This window comes from Cricetulus griseus, chromosome 4, assembly GCF_003668045.3.
Source record: "Cricetulus griseus strain 17A/GY chromosome 4, alternate assembly CriGri-PICRH-1.0, whole genome shotgun sequence".
Lineage (NCBI taxonomy): Eukaryota > Metazoa > Chordata > Mammalia > Rodentia > Cricetidae > Cricetulus > Cricetulus griseus.
In genome coordinates, this window is record NC_048597.1 from 184,735,325 (window position 1) to 184,742,012 (window position 6,688).

The 6,688-nt window shown below is 40.8% G+C and overlaps 1 pseudogene; it reads left to right on the forward strand.

Moving 5' to 3' along the window:
• The first annotated feature begins 1,686 nt into the window (after window positions 1-1,686).
• On the forward strand, window positions 1,687-1,816 carry LOC100766540 (annotated as a pseudogene).
• The last annotated feature ends 4,872 nt before the right edge of the window (window positions 1,817-6,688 follow it).

Below are 6,688 nucleotides of genomic sequence, written 5' to 3' on the forward strand. Positions count from 1 at the left end.
TCTGGGTTCCTTCAAACTTCTGATTAAAACTGGAACAGCAACTGAACCTGATGACAGGTTAGTGTCTTGTCTTGTTGCTGCCTTAAAAAAAATCAGTATATGTTAATTATACACAGCAATGGGTTTGTATTTTTAAGTTTGTGGGGAATAGCTGTCCTGGAGTGGGAAGTTTTGTCCCCGGTAACTGCAAATTGTAGAACTTTCCCAGCATTCTCAGTTTGATAATGGGTTACTCTGGTTTCCATTTGTGTGACATCACCGTAGCAACTGTCCAGCACCTCCAGCATAACCAATAGCAGTGTTTATCGTGTTTGATTTAGACAGCAGGATTTATGTAACCTTGGAAATGATCTTAGTTTAGGGATTTTTTTCATAATTTTCCCCAGTATGTTATCCTGTTGAAAATTGCAAAACATATTTTGTTTTATATATGGGAGCTATGCCAGGGGCCAGCTTTTGTTCAATGGAACAGAAGCTACACACCTGTTCTTTCTTGCACATAAAGTAAATATAGATATCCTCTCAGTTTGAGAGTTTACCTTGTGGGCTGGGGATATAGCTCACTGGTAGAGTGCTTTTTGAGCTGGGGTGGGGCCCAAGGTTCACTCCCATTCATGGCCCCCAAAATCATGTAAAGGCTAAAGCTTGCTTCATGGGAGAGAAGATGTCCACCATCACAGTGTGACCATAACCAAGAGGTCATGTTAAATACCCACTGTGCCCCATAGACAGCTGCCAGGACAGTTCCATGATCATGTGTCCACGTGGTTTTGAGTCTAGTGAACCTATTATGAGTGCCCAAGGAAGTGAAGTAGTCATCTTTGTGTAGGTCTCCACGAGTTCCATTTTGGAAAAGAGACAGGTTGTGCTGAACCTTCCTAAGGCATCTGGGGAAGAAATGGGGCTGAGAGGTCTTAAATAATTGCACCAAGTTGTATACTGGCTGCCTCAAACATTAGCCTGAACCTCTGGTGTCCTCTAGAGAAGGTCTCAACATATTTCATGTTTAGTTTCCATAACTTTTTTTTTTTAGCATAAAATTCATGTAGGTATTAACTGGGATCATAGTCCCCTCCTTGTTTCTTGCTCGAGGTACTTCACAGTGGAGCCATGGGCCTGCTAGATTGTGCTACCATCTGACCTAAATGCCCTAAGCATGACCCAGTATTTCAAGGACTCCAGGCTCCTAAAATAGAGTTCTTAAGACATGTTTTGATCCTGTTGAATGGTAGTTGTCCTTTGAGGGCTTAGAAGGGACCTGTAGCTCAGAGTCTACTTCTCCCTCTGACAGGCTGTTCTCTGCTGGAATGCCTCCATTGTGCTGCATATGGAAGGTATTTCAGAGATCACCAAAAGTACTGCTCAGTTTGATGAACTTGGACATTAAAGGTTTTGTAGAACATAGCAGTGAGCCAAGAGATTCTGTACCTGGCTCTTCTGCATTGTGTAAGTGGCTTTGTGTGTTAACTGACCTCAGGCTTCTTCCTAGGTATCACTGTTTCCCTCTGCCCACTGTTTTTTTTTTAATTTAAATTTAAATTTGTGTGTGTCTTAGTCACTGTTCTATTGTTGTAAAGAGACACCATGACCAAGGCAACTCTTATAGAAGAAAATACTCAGTCTCAAAACCTGAGTGCAAGCACCTGGAGTATGAACTTGGAACAAGATTTCTCAGGTTATAAGAAAATGGCAGACATGGGGGAAATTGCCATCTTTGATAAGGCTAAGCTGTAGCTGTAGAAAACCGAGAATCAGGAGAACACCCTGCCCAAGCAAAGAGACCATTGAGTAGGAAAAGAGGAGTGAAATTTCCTAAAATCCTAGACTGGAGGATTTCCCTACCCCACTCCACCCTGTCATCTCCAAGACCTCCTTTTAATGTGGAAGAAGAGTCATCTGTAAGATGGACACAAGCCACCTTGTGTCCACAGTGTGTCCACCAAAATATCCACAGTGTGTATGGATATTTTGCTTGTGTGTATATCACATGTGTGCTTAGTTTCTGGGGATGGGAGAAGAAGGTATTGGATCCCCTGGGACTAGAATTACAGATTGTCACCATGTGGGTGCTGGGGATCAAACCCTGGTCCTCTGCAAAAGCAGCATGTGATTTTAATAACTGAGCTCTCTCTAGCCCCATTATTCATTGTGATAGTTTGAATGAGAATAGCTTCCATAAGCTCAGATATTTTGATGTTTGTTCCCCAGTTAGTTAGAAATGTTTGGGAAGGATTAGGAGATATGATCTTGTTGGGATCGGTGTGGCCTTATTGTAGTGATGTGTTGCTGGGGGTGGGCCTTGAGGTTTCAAAAGCCCATGACAGACTCAGTGTCTCTCTCTTTCTACCTGATATACATGGACCAGGATGTAAAGATCCATGGCCATGCCTGTCTGCTTCCTGCCATGATGATTATGGGCCAACACCCCTAAAACTGTAAGCAAGTTTCTAACTAAATGCTTTTTTTTTCATGAGTTGCTTTTGTCATGGTGTCTCTTCACAGCAATAGAACAATAACTAAGACACCCATGTTCTTGATCTAGTGAGAAGTTCTCACTTGAAGCCTCTCACTTTCTTCAATTTGTAGATGAGGAACCTTAGCCTTATGAGTGGCATAACATGCCTGAGCCCATGTGGCCAGGCAGTAGATACCCTTGGAACACTCATTGATGAGTAAGGAAACACCTTCAGGTCACTTTCCAGTGTATCACCAAAGAGAACCTGGTCTCAAGAGCAGTTAAAATAATAGGCCTACACTGAAAAACGGGGAGAGATGTGTTGGCCAATCTTACTCATCCAAGGGGTTCGCAAACAATCATCTTTTAGAGCTTCCATAGAGCTTTTCATGTGTGAGGCAGTACTGCATGCTTTCTGTGCATGAGCTAATGTCAGTCATCTGGCAGATCTGTTATGCAATGATACCATTCTTATTTTTATAGCAGAAAGCAAAACAGAAAGGAAGATCTCAGCCAAAGAGGGAAGAAGCATTGCCTGGCAGAGGAATACTCCTAGTGGTGGGATTCAAGCTTCACTTTTCCTGTTGACTTGGCTTTAGTATAAATTTCAAATGTATTATCTTAACAGCTTTTTGATGCCAGTTGTCACAAGATGTTTCCTTTGGCTCCTGATAATGATGGCTTGTTTTTATTCCCTGAATTTATCTTAAAGATTTGCCATTTTGACTAGGCTTTTCACTTTTGCCTTAGTTTATTTCTGTTTTTCCCTACTTCATTGACTTTTGTTCGTATTTGTTCATTCCACTTACTTTGGATTCTGTTTGCTTTTGTTTTTCTGTATTGTTAACTTAGATCTTATTTCTTAAAACATGCCCAAAGCTACAGATTTCCTTTTAAACATTAATTTACCTGCATATCATAAATTTTGCTAGTTTTCATTTGCATCCATTTCAGATTATTTCCAATGCCTTCTCAAGTTATTTTTAAACTGCTGAGCATCATTTTAGATGCCTTAACAGGACTTTTTTTGTATTCTGCTTTATCTCCTACTGAGTTATTAATTATATCTCTTTGGTACTTTTTAGTTCTTGTCATAGGTTTAGAATGTTCACAGTTTTCATACTTTGTTCTATTGTTTCATGTATAAATACCTGGTGGGAATACAATTTCATTCCCATTCTTTTTTTAAAATAAACTTTTAAGTATCTTATAAACTCTGCTATATAGTAATTTTTGCTTTACATAGCCAATTGTCATCTAAAGACATTTGAAAAGAGATAATGTGATTAACATATAAGTGACATGAAATTTTGTCTTTCCTGGAGAATTTCTTTAATACTACTTGTATCTTCGTGTATACCAGTGAAAGAGCATCCCTGATCTCATGGGCAATGCCTTTTTCTTCATGCTCAAATATTTTTGTTTATGGACACAAGTGTCTGGCTATTCCTTCCTTCCTTCCTTCCTTCCTTCCTTCCTTCCTTCCTTCCTTCCTTCCTTCTTTCCTTCCTTCCTTCTTTCTTTTCTTTTCTTTTTTTTTTTTTTTTGAGACAGAGATTCTCTGTAGCTTTGGAGGCTGTCCTGGAACTCTGTAGACCAGGCTGACCTCAAACTCACAGAGAAACCCCTGCCTCTGCCTCCCAAGTGTTGGGATTAAAGGCATGCGCTACCACCACCCAGCTCTGGCTGTCCCTTCTGTTAAGTGCCTTCACAATGCTTCATTCATTGTCTTCATGCTTGAATAGTTTTTGAGATGTCTGGCCAGTGTGTCCCACACTCCAGTTTTCTCTTCATATAGCACACACCCTCTGCTTTTTCAGAGTCTGTTCCATTGTATTTTTGTGATTTTCTATTTTGTGGGGGGTGATTTAAAGTGTGTGTGTGTGTAAGTGTACACTCATGAGTGCCTGCTAAGTACACACATAGAGGTCTCAGGATAACTTGTGAAAGACAGTTCTCTCTTTTTACCATGCAGCTCCTGGTTAACCCTTTAGGCTTGGCAAGGTCCTCAGCAGTTTGTTGTGACATGCTTTAGTGTTTCCTTGGGATTAATCAGCTCCTGTATCTGTGGATTTGTAGTTTTCATGACATTCAGAAGAACTCTAGCTTTTTTTTTTTCTTTCTGTGTAGCCCTTGCTGTCCTGGAATTTACTATGTAATCCAGGCTGGCCTTGAACTCAGTGATCCACCTGCCTCTGTCTCCTGAGTGCTGGGATTAAAGGTGTGTGTCACTACTGCCTGGCAATATTAAATGTTTTAGTTTTTCTTCTTTCTTCTTGGGAGCTCCAGTTTCACATGACTTAGATGGCTTAGGTCCTTCTTGCCACAGAGACTTCCTCATGTTTTCAGTCCTGCTTCCTTCTGCCAGCTCTGGATACCCTTCTCTTGCTCAATTTTCACGATTTCTTCTCATTGTTTCTGTGGTTTCTACTCTGCTATATTAATTGAGCAAGATGCTCATTTCTGCTCCTAAAATGTCCAACTCTAGAAGATCACTTTAGCTGCTTTGTGTGTCTTGTGTTTCTTGTCTATGTAGGTGCTTTTCTCCAGTCCCCAGTTCTCCAGTCTTTCGGCCACAGTCTGTCACATATCCCAGTGCTACTCAAGCCCCCACACAACATTGTTTCAATGGGGCATACACTTTATTTCCTCATATTCAGCATCATGAGGACAGTGACCAAGTCTTCACCAAGACACCCTCAGAACTTAGAAGATTGTCTGAACACAATAAATGCACATCAAGAAAACTGATAAATCAGTGACTTTAATGACATCTGAGTTTGTCTCTCTTATTTTCTTTAAATTCCTAGTCAGACTCCTATGGAAACTCTTTGCCACAAAGGAACAAGAAAGGCCAAGGATGGATAAATGATTCATCTTAATGAATAAACACAGTGAAAAGTACTTTCTTAGCTGGGACTGAAATTGAAACTGTTGGGGGCACAGGTTATCAGGGCTGCAAAGGAAATACACGTTTGGTATATAGGGAAATTGGAATTAAGTTTGTCTGGACCATTGAGGGAAACACTCCATGGTCTGGAGCATGGATTTCAGTTGCTAAAGAAATTTAAAAATAAACTTCACTGAGTAAGTCTGAGGTTAGCAACATTATGAAATATGTATAAAGAAGACAATATTTAGCTGCTGTGGTTTGAATGTGAAAAAAACCCCTATAGGTTCCCTTGTTTAAAAAGTTGATCTTCACTGGTGGAATTCTCTGGAAAGATTGTCTTTCCCCTCTTTCTTCATTGGCTGAGTGATCAGGGGAGGGTGTGTCTACGTACATTTGCCCGCTTTTCAACAATAACACTGCATGTCAGGACATGACCTTGCCGTATCTGCAGGTTGTTAGGCAAGCTTGGGTGTTAAGTTTTTCACCTCTAAATTTCTAGTTTGGGCAGGGGCAGCTGAGTTAGTAGGTTGTTAGCAGGGACCCACTGTTTTCTGCACAGCTGGAGCTGGCCCTAAGTTGACTCAACCACTTTTGAAACAGACCATGATGTTTTATTTCTTCCAGCTACTATAGTCTCACCCCGAAGAGGGATAATGTAAACTGGGGTGAGGGCAAAAGCTCTTGAGCCAGGCATCTCTTTAGATGCTGTATTTATCATCTGCTCTGGTATTTGGAACAGTCAAAATGTCAGGGGCCCTCTACAAAACCACATTCAACAGAGGAAAGTAAAAACTAAAAGAATGTCCCAGGTGAGTGTGAACTTGTTCCTTAACTCAGTTTTCAGATGAGACAGCTATGTGTTGTGTGTGGCTCAGGAGTTCTCAAACACCGGGCTTACCATATCCATTGCTTCTTGAGAGGTTTTATAGGTTGGGTGTGCTGTTGGGGCCTTAACAATTACATAAGCCGATTTGACTTGTGCCTTTACCCCATTTTGGATATGCCATCAAAAATCCCCATTTAATTGGAGACTAAAATTTTACCAAGAATTTCCAGGTTTATGCTTTCACTTTAGCATCGACTCTCTCGTGGTCTTCTGGCAATGGACCTAGGCCTAAGAAGTAGTTAAAAGATGTCTGCCGAATTGGTCGAAGAGTTAATCTTGGAACAAATTAAAAAGAATTATTTTTTTCTTTGGGTGTGCTGGGGATTAAATCCAGAGTTTTATGTGTGTTAGATATGTGCTCCACTCCTAAGCTACATCTCAGTCCACGTGGTTGTGTTGTGAGATAACATGATGCTGGACTCAATAGTGGACTTCAGGGAGATGGTAGTCAGTC